The 10,742-nt window shown below is 39.9% G+C and overlaps 1 pseudogene; it reads left to right on the plus strand.

Moving 5' to 3' along the window:
* The first annotated feature begins 369 nt into the window (after positions 1-369).
* Positions 370-1,193, plus strand: LOC145395424 (zinc finger BED domain-containing protein 5-like; annotated as a pseudogene).
* The last annotated feature ends 9,549 nt before the right edge of the window (positions 1,194-10,742 follow it).

Raw genomic sequence — 10,742 nt, forward strand, 5'->3', positions numbered from 1 at the left:
ACTCCTGGCTTTTGTAAGGTATGTTCATGATGAGGATCTAAAGGAGGAATTCCTGTTTTGTGAACCTCTCGAGCAATCTACAAAAGGTGAAGACGTAATGCAGAAACGTACAGAATTATTTGAAGCTGAAGGTCTTGACTGGGGCAATCTCTGTGGGATATGCACAGATGGAGCTCCAGCCATGTTGGGTTCTCAGTCAGGTTTTGTTACAAGAGTTCTACAAAAAGCACCAAATGATCCACAGGCAAGCTCTTGCTTCAAAAACGCTGCCCTCAGAATTACAGGACACTCTGAATACCATTATAAACACTTAACTTTGTAAAAAGTAGTGCTCTTAACACACGCCTTTTCAAGAAACTCTGCCAAGATATGGATGCAGCTCATGAAACCCTCCTATTTCATAAGCAGTTCGCTGGCTATCAAAAGGAAATGTTGTTCAGCGTGTATTTGAGCTCAGAGAAGAGATCAGCCTCTTTCTCAGAATACAGAACAAGCAAGATTTGCTGTCAGCATGGTCTACAGATAGCTTCGAAATACGGCTAGCCTACCTTGTTGACATATTCAAGCAGTTGAACACACTGAACCTGGAACTCCAAGGGAAAGGAAGCTTGATAATCGATTTTGTTGACAAAATCAAAGCTTTCATTCGTAAGATGGAGAATTGGAGACGCAAAGTTGGAGTGGGAAACTTGGCAATGTTGGAGACAGTGTCAGAAATTGCAGAGGAGTCTGATGCTGCTACGCAGAACTTGATTACCCAACATCTTGAGGCCTTGGAAGGGGAATTTAAAAGATACTTCCCAGATATCCAAAGCCTAACTTCTCGGCTAGTAAGGTTCCCCTTCACTGCTCCAGTGACATGCATACCTGATGACAATGATGATGCCCAAACTGAGCTGTTGACACTTCAGGAGGATTCAGGAGCCAGGATGAAGTTTGAAACTGTATCTCTCACAGTTTTTTGGTCATCAGTGGCAGCTTCATACCTAAACTTATGTGACTTGGCTTTTCGCCACCTCCTCCCATTTTCATCAACTTATTCATGTGAGGCTGCATTCTCTCAACTACTCCACATTAAAACGAAACATCGCAACAGACTTGAAGTGAAGCATGACCCACGGTGTGCTTTAAGTGAAACAAAACCAAGTATCAAGAAGCTTGTTGATAATCTGCAACAACACCCTTCACACTGAGTGGAATGGGGATTCAAATGAAGGAAAAATGAACCTGGCATGAATGTTCAGAAGTAAATGGTCTGGGAGGAGGTGGGTGCGTCGCAATTGAAGGCCATGGTTGTGGCAGATAATTATGACTCACTATGATAGCATATCATTTCAGAATTATAAAGTTATCAGATTTGTAAGATTCAAAGATCAGATCAAATTGCGTGGGATTAATACACTTTTTCAATCTAGTGAATTTTCTTTTATTGCTGTTTCAGCTTTTCGTAATAATGCAATTTTTAATTACTCCAAGTATGGATTTTTTTAATGTGCATGTTATTATTCCTTTAGTACCATTTCAATAATTATATAAGATTCAGCTAAGACAAAATACACATTTCTTTATTAATACTTAACAAAAGAGAAAATAACAAATGGAATCAATAAAATTACAGGATTTGCTAGAGTGATTTTTATATGGACATGATGAGTGTAGGACTGTAGTGTAGACAGTCACTGTAGTCATGGGTTATGGTTGGGGAAGAGGGGCCATGGACAAGGATCATGTATGAAAAGTGGGTAACGACCAGAAAAAGTTTGGGAACCACTGCTCTAGATCCTACCAGTGTACCATACCATCTCTTGCTAGCATATATACTCACAGCAGAACTCTAGGCGATGTGTTTTGTCTTACAATGTATGCTTTACTGCTCAATAATATCTTCTGTTCTTTTCACTGTTTCCTTTAGTGTACGTTACCGTTTTTCATCTTTCCCAGCTGAAAACCGTCTTATTAGTGATACTGACGAATGGCTTTCCTTTTATCAGCTAGAAAGAAAAAATACTTTGCTGCTGGGTCCGTAGTCACGGAAGTATACCTGGAAGTGAACAGGTTGATTCTTTGGCTCGTTCTGCAGTATCCTCGAAAATTCTCGATTTCGTGCCTTTCCGGCCTCTGATTCCCTCCCTATTATCACTTCCTTTATAATTTAAAGATGGCAGTTCTTCTGGTGTGACATTTATGTTAATAAACTCTGTACAATAAACTAGTCCGATTACTTTTGGCCTGATGCATATCATAGAATAAGACGATGGGAAATGCACTAGCCCGTTTTCTTATTGGTCATACCCAGCTCACTCTTATTTATTGTCCAGTGTATCATCTTTTTCTAGTGTTTTTCCTTTTCTAGCACAGCTTCGTCCTCGTCCATGTCTTTGGAAAATTCTAAGAGATTCCCAGTTCATTTCAACAGATCGTATTGTTTCGTTTCTACAAACAATCATTATCCCTCACCTCATCTAAAATCCCTCTAATTATCCCCTGCTTTTCACTATGCCTTCATATCATAACATAATCCCTTATTATTTTTCCTACCGGCAGCTGAATTTCATTCACTCACACTGAAAATTAAAATATTTGATTCTAGGTCAATATAAAACTTTTGCAGCAGACACCTGTGTTCTTTATGGTTCACGTGGCGCCCTAACACCTCAGTCTTATCACTGTCTTTCTGTGTCGGGAATTAATATTATTTATGTTAATTTATGTTAATTCACTTTCATTTTTTATGATAATATTGTTTATTTGGGTTTGATTGCTTATGTGAATTCATGTTATTTATGCACTTATTGTCTGTATAGACAAAAAAGTAGCAAGTGGCAAAATATTTATCTTTTTCAGGACACTGATTCCCTTTCACCTAATTAAACTGGCGGGGCATTTGCTGGAAGAGAATACGAGAGACGTCGGTTCCATGAGGGTTAATGGTACCAGTATCATCATCCTCTTAATCATTTGGCACTCTTGGCTTAATTTAAAGGGTCCTGTGTCAGATGAACTGGTACGGATATATTGAAGGTGTCAAAAAATTACTGTAAAATAATTAACTTGTGTGACGTTGGGGCAGATGAATTAATTTCTACCTTTGTAATATTTTATGTTGGGTGGACGAGGTGAAGGACAAATCAAACAAGAATTTATTGGTATCAAAAGTTTCCATAGTGATCCAAAAGCCATATCAATTATTATTTATTGGCAGTTCTGATGAAATAATAATGAACGATATTATGCAATGTGAACAGACGCGATCCAAAGAAAGTATCCAGACCTTGTCGATGCTGTGATCAGGAAACCAAGAATGGTCTGGTGTTCAAACACAACTCTAAACCCTCTCCCCTCCTGCTTCTTCCATCCATTCCCAACAACAACATCTTCCTTGATTTCTTGATCGAGATGTAGGTTACTCCCTCGTTTGCAGTATGAAGCCCGCGCGCTCGCGCACACACACACACACACACACACACACACACACACACACACACACACACACACACACACACACACACACACACACACACACACGCACGCACGCACGCACGCACGCACGCACGCACGCACGCACTTAAGCACGCGCGCGCAAGCAGAAATATGTAATAAAATAAGGAAAGAAGACAGGTAATTACGACTCTGACTGAAACCTGTTAAAAAATAACACCCGCTTGATCTTCGAGAGCGTGGGTGTAATGTAATTGTGTAAATAAAAATATCTCTGTAACGAGTGGAGGTGTAGGACTACTGGGCCTTGGGATAGGTCACTGCCCCCGAGAGATAGGCCCTGAAACCTTTGCCCAGAGTCGGACAAGTAAAAAAAAAAAAGAGAGAGAGAAAACGAGGGAGACAGAAAATAACAGAAGTTATATATAGAGTTTAATCATTTTAATTTTAGCTTCCCTCACCATTTCCGTATCCCCCTCTGTCTCCCCTCTCCTCCTCTGCCACACCCATCTTCCTCCCTGTTTCCTTTTCCATCTTCCTCCTCCTTCCCCCACTCTCCTACTTACCTTTGTCAACCTCCTCTTTCCCATTCCTACCCTGCCCACCCACCTGCATGTTTCCCTCCATACCTCTCACACACTCTCTTACCACCAGCTTCGCCAACCCGTACATTTCCACACATCCCATGTTGTCTCCCTCTCTTCGTCTTCCACACCCATCCTTCCTCCCTCACTGTCCTACTATCACCCAAACCCAATCTCTCCTTTCTTCTTCCCCCTCACCTCTATATCTTCCTCTTCCCTTCGTACCTCCATTTCCTCTTCTCATCTTCTCTTTCCTCAGTATTATCGGATTCTTTTTCTCTGGTAAATCCTCGCAGCTACCTTGCATTTCAGAATGCCGCGGAACATTATTTACGTAACCTGCTCCGGTAGTTTCACCGGATCCTTTTTATACGGACCGTACCTTTGTTTGCAGGATGTGCAAATTACGTCAGAGCCTAGATGACAAGCTGACCGAGGCTACAAACAAAATTAACAGCCTGACCCGAAATGTTGATGTGCTGGAAGAATTCATTGTGAGTAATGTTGGACATACTGCAGAGGATAATGTCACTGCTAGGCCAACTGCAGTGCAAGTTGACCATCCTTCCCCTCCTGTAGTCACTTCTCCCCTCACCATACAGAATGAGTTCCAGCCAGTGCAGAATGGTGCAAGGCTTGCAAGGAAAAGAAGCATCATTCCAGTAACAACGTACAACAAGTTTCAGATTCTTGCAGAAGTTGAGGAAGAGCCCCATGAGGCACGGGTTGTGGGGGACTCCATCATCCATGGTCTTGATTGAATTTTGTGGCAGGGCACCCTCTAAAAGAAAGGATTTTTGTTTCCCAGGTGCAGGAGTAGACGACATAATGGAGACTGTGGATGATGTCTTTGAGGATGCGGAAAATGACACCCTAGTTATCATTCATACAGGTACAAATGATGTCGTACAGATCTCATCAGAGAAGCTGATAGAGAAGTACAAGAGGATGATTCGACACTACAAGGAGAAAACTAACAACATCTTAATTTCAGGAATACTCCCAAGGATTGGTACAGGGAATGCCTTCTTCAGTAAAGCATTTAGTATAAATAATAGGGTCAGGTCACTTTGCCTGCAGGAAGGAGTTGAGTTCATAGACAAGTGAAACCAGTTTTACGAGCAGCGAACACTATTTGCAAACGATAGACTACACTTGAATACCGTTGGTTCCGCCCGTCTCGGTCGTTTACTTAGTGATGCAGTAAGTTTGTTTTGGATAAAAAACAAACAATCAAGGGACGCAATCGTAGATGTCATACAATCCAATGACTTAGTAAGTAATGGAAGTTTCACACATCGGAAAGGAAATCACATTAAAGCTCTTCTTGTAAATGCGCGTAGTCTACGTAATAAATTTTCTGATATAGAGCCCCTTGTCTTTACTGAAGATCATGACGTAATTGGTATAACAGAATCGTGACTAAATACTGAGCAAAAAGATTTTCTAACAGAGTTTAATTTACCAGGCTATCACATTTTCAGCAGTGAAAGGAAGAATCGAGCAGGGGGCGGTGTGTAGTTATATGTTAGATCAGGATTTCATCCAGTCGTAATTACCAAGCCATGTATTGAAACAATCGACACTATTTATATTCAATTTAGGAATGAATCTTGTCATAAAATCACATTTGGGTTAATTTATCGTCCACTTGGTCAGCCACTCAACACTGATAATGAAATCTATAATCAAATTGCTGAAATATCTTGTATGCAAAGGACTGTAATAGTTGGTGATTTTAATTTACCAGTTCCAAAATGGGGAGAAGCACTATCCTCACACACTGGGTTAGACCTATGTACAAACTTGCAAGAAAGTTCTCTGTATCAATATGTAAATTATCCGACATGTGGAGCTAACTTCCTAGATCTCGTCTTCGCTACATCAGAAAACGTAGTGAGTGATGTTTCTGTAGGAGAATCTAGTACAATTGATCATCGCACAGTTACATTTAACATTAAATTCAGTGAAGACAATGTCAGGGCCAGTTGCGAGAAAGTCCTGACTTTAAGAGGGCAAATTTTAAGAAATTAAAGTCATTTGTTGATGCAGGTAACTGGCATCCTATTGCCGAAACTTTAGATATCAATGACACGTGAAATTGTTTTACAGAAACCCTCAACAGTGCTGTCAGCAAAAAAAATCTTGCATTTAAAAATTATAATATCACAAAAAGTCACAGTGATAAAAATAAATACGATGCCCTTCGACGGAAAGCAAAAAAATTAATTAAATGCAGTAATAAACACCTTGAGGCACATATTGCAAGTATCAGTATATCAAATCCCAAAGAATTTTTCAGTTACATAAGAAGCAAAAAGGTAATAACTCTGACAATCGGTTCCTTAATCACAGATAACTGAGAGCACACTGATGATGAAACTATGATGGCAAAAATTCTCAATACTTTCTTTGCGTCAGTATTTACAACAGAAAATATACATACTATTCCTGCTGTTTCTCCTATACCTATAGAAGAGGACAACATAATCACCGACATTACAGTTAGTGATGGCGACGTACTACTTGCAATTAGCAAATTAAAAGAGAATAAAACACTGGGACCTGACAAAATATCTCCACATGTTTTGAAGGAACTACAAAGCCTCTCTCTGAGCTTTTTAACTTATCGCTTAAAAGCAGTAAGGTCCCACATGAATGGAAACTTGCTAACATAATCCCAATATTTATAAAAAGGCAACAGAGCACAGCCAGAAAACTACTGGCCAATTAGTTTAACATCAGTGGTTTGCAAATAGTTTGAAACTATTATCAGAGATAAGTTTATGAAACACTTAGAATCAAAGAATCTCATCAAATATTCTCAACATGGTTTTCGTAATAATCGCTCTTGCCTCACGAATCTTCTGGACTTTTTCAATGATATACTGAGAATGTATGACGACACTAAATCTGTTGATATTGTGTACCTTGGTTTTCAAAAGGCTTTTGACACAGTTCCACACAAAAGACTCCTTCAGAAGCTAAAGGCACGTGGTTTCAGTGGCAGTGTTCTCAGGTGGGTAGAAGATTGGCTCACCGGACGAAAGCGAAGAGTTGTAATAAATGGAAATGAGTCAGACTGGATAAACGTTACAAGTGGAGTGCTGCATAGTTCAGTGTTTGTTCCTATTCTTTTCTTAATATATAGCAATAATATTGACGAACAATTATAGTGTAAAATTTCAAAATTTGCTGACGATACTAAAATAGGTAACAGAGCAGATATAGCACTGCAAAGGCAGGCAATTCAGAGAGATCTTGATCGACCATTCAATTGGGCCCAAGTTTGGAAAATGGTTTTCAATATTAACAAATGCAAAGTGCTAAACATTGGCAGTAAAAATGTAAGAGCTAGTTATATCACGAATAATATCCAACTTCATAGTGTAAACCATGAAAAAGACTTAGGAGTTATAATAACAAACGATTTGAAACCAAGTAAACAATGCACAGAAGCTGTGAGAAAAGCCAATAAGTTGATTGGATTTATAGGCAGAGCATTTGAATATAAATCCAATAATATTGTCCTCACTTTGTATAATTCCTTAGTACACCCGCATTTGGAATATTGCGTTCAGTTTTGGACACCGTATTATAAAAAGGATATGGAAAAGCTTGAAAGAGTGCAGCGAAGGATGACAAACATGATACCTAGACTGAGAAATAAACCATATGAGGAACGTCTAGAAGCCCTGAATCTCTACCCTAACAAAACGGAGGTTACGAAGAGATCTAATTCAAGTATTCAAAAGAGGCAAAGGACATGATAACACGGCTGTTGATAAATACTTCACAGTTGATCACTCGAATTCTACTAGAGGCAATGGACATAAAATAATTGCCAAACGATTCCAGTCGCATGAAGCTAAGCATTTCTTCTTCAAAAGGGTTGGAAAAATATGGAATAAATTGCCCTCCAGTGTAGTAACTTATAATACAGTACTGACCTTTAAAGGTAGCCTGGATAGGTATTTGTCGTCTAATCCCCAGCTTAATATGTTTACTCCTGAATAAAACACTTGTGTATGTATAATTTTTATTTTTTATTTTCAATCAATCAATCAACCATTTCCTGTGGCACCCCCCGGGATGCATAGTGTCTCGATGAACTCTCTCCACCAATATTTGTCTCTTGCCATCTCCTTCAGGTCCCACCAACACTCCTCTCCTGCTTCTTTTTTCATTGTCCTCAACCAGGTTTCCCTCGGTCTACCTCTACCTCTTCTTCCTCTAGCAGTCCACTCTGGCACATCCTGTATTAAACTGCCTTCTTTTCTGAATATGTGCCCCAGCCACTTCCAGTGAGACAGTCTCACATATTCATTAACTGGTTCCACTCTCGTAATATCCCTTACTCTTTCATTTGTAACTCTGTCTTGCCACTTTACCCCAAGAATCCTTCTCAGTATTTTATTCTCAAATCCTAATACATTCTGATCTGTTGCAATTGTATACCATGACTCATGCCCATGAATTAAAATTGGTCTAACCATGGACTTGTAAATTTTCACTTTAGTATGCACCGAAAGCATATTATTATTCCAAACAGATTTCAACATTCCAACAGCTTGCCAAGCCTGTCTAATCCTCTCCTCAATTTCATTGTTTAATGATCCATTAGATGATACAATTGTTTCCAGATATTTAAAGTTTTCTACATTCTTCACCACATTACTCCCAATTACACAATCGATTTGGTTTTCCACGTTCATATTAATAATTTCAGTCTTTCCACAATTTATTACCAACCCCACTTTTTCTCCTTCCTCCACCAGACAATCAAGCACCCTCTTCATCTCGTAAATACTTCCACAAATCAGTACAATATCATCAGCATAGTCCAAATCCATCAGCCTCTTATTTTCTTTCCAGTTAATTCCTGCACCTATTCTCCTTACAAACTTGCTCATAACATAATCCATAACCAAAACAAACGGCAAAGGCGAAAGAACTCCTTGAATCACTCCTGACCTAACTTGAAATGGATCACCCACAGAACCATCCACCATTACTCTACAAAAAGTACCTTCATGCAGGCTTCTAATAATATTTTCAAACTTTTCTGGTATACCATAGAATCTCATAATTTTCAACATAGCTCCACGTGAAACTCTGTCAAACGCCTTTTCAAAATCCACAAAACATACTAAGTGGCATTTTCATCTCATTAGCTTGTTGCATTAGATGCCTTACAATATTTTATATTTTTAGAGCCTGGATCAATTTATTGAAAGCATATAGAGTATATGCACAGACTAGGATATGCACAGATAACCCTGAGTTAACGGTCATTACTCATACTTTCGACCTGTGATGAGCTGTGGATCACCAAGGGTCAAGTGCCCACCATCGGGATTTTTTTTAATGTACCGGGGGTCACTGTTTCAGGGGGTGACTTGTGTGCTTGTCCCACATGGGAACGCTCCTAGTCTCAGTGGAATGAACGGAGCTGGGAACTGATTGACTCCTGCCAACCTTAATAGTGCCAGGCAAGGCCACCGCACCACCCCTGAACATCCACACTGTGCACTTTGCAATTTCCACGCTGTGTCCGCAGACACCCCGTTAACACAGCGTACCTGCACATGGTGTCATGCATTATTTATTTATTCGATTATTCATTTTACTTTACTACTTTCTCCTCCAGGTTATTAATACGGGTGCTTATAGATAAAGTATTATTGAATGTAACTTTTCCTTTTCAGTCTTTCCTATGGAATTTCCATGTTAGTTTTTCCATGCTGCTTGGTGTTTTTTCTCACTTTTTCTTACCAGTTTTAACTGGAGGGTTTGGAGGTGGGAGAAGCCTTCTTGCATTACTATCCATATCCTTCAGTATGCAGAGTTAGATCTCGTGGTCATAGTCTACTCCATAACAAACAGCTTCGAAAGGACCATAAGGTCTGTTGCTGTTTGCTTTCCTTTGTAGTCCTTTGTACTCCCCCCTCCCTCCCTCTCTCTGGCTCCTCATCGCCTCATCACTCTCATCCGCCCCCCCCCCTCTCTCTCTACCCTCCTCTTCTCGTCTCCCCTCCCCCCTTGCTGTTTCTCCCTCCCTTCCACCATCTCCTCTCCCACCCCAGACCCTCCCCATCTTATTTACCATCTATATATAATAAGTGTTACCTTGCTCCTCACACTCACTCACCTCCACACGTCCATCCTGCCAACTTCAAGTAAGCTTCCACTAGTCATCGAACATTTGGTACAGTGAGACCTTTTTACAGTCCATTCCCCCTCCCTCCAGATTATATTCTTTAACTTGGAAAAAATCTCTTGTACCAGCCGCGTTCAAGAAGGCCAAATTAAACCCATTTTCAGATCGTAAATTGTCTCCTATGCTAAATAAAATCTCCGGGATATACCTGGTTTTAAAAACTAATCTAAGTAACGTAGTTAATTCGTTTAGGTAAAGTTCATAAAATTCCACCTAACACCAGCCTAGTTTATTATGGCTTCGAAACGTTCCTTATTTGTCTATGTTATTGAACGTTACATCTAACTTCTGAAGATGTTAAGTTTTCTCATAGGTAGAGTAAATTTATCTAGTGAGAACAAGAATAGAATGAAACTGCCACAGGCAGAGAGCTTGCAGGATCGATCCAATTGGGTCTGTTTAGTTTTCACCGGCGTGTGGGCAGTAGCCTACAGTGTAGTGATGTATCGGATATCCGCCTCCCCCACACACACACCACAAAGCCAGCCAGGAGACAGGAC

This window comes from Coenobita brevimanus, chromosome 31, assembly GCF_032717465.1.
Source record: "Coenobita brevimanus isolate Jiangsu-jjx chromosome 31, ASM3271746v2, whole genome shotgun sequence".
Classification (NCBI taxonomy): Eukaryota; Metazoa; Arthropoda; class Malacostraca; order Decapoda; family Coenobitidae; genus Coenobita; species Coenobita brevimanus.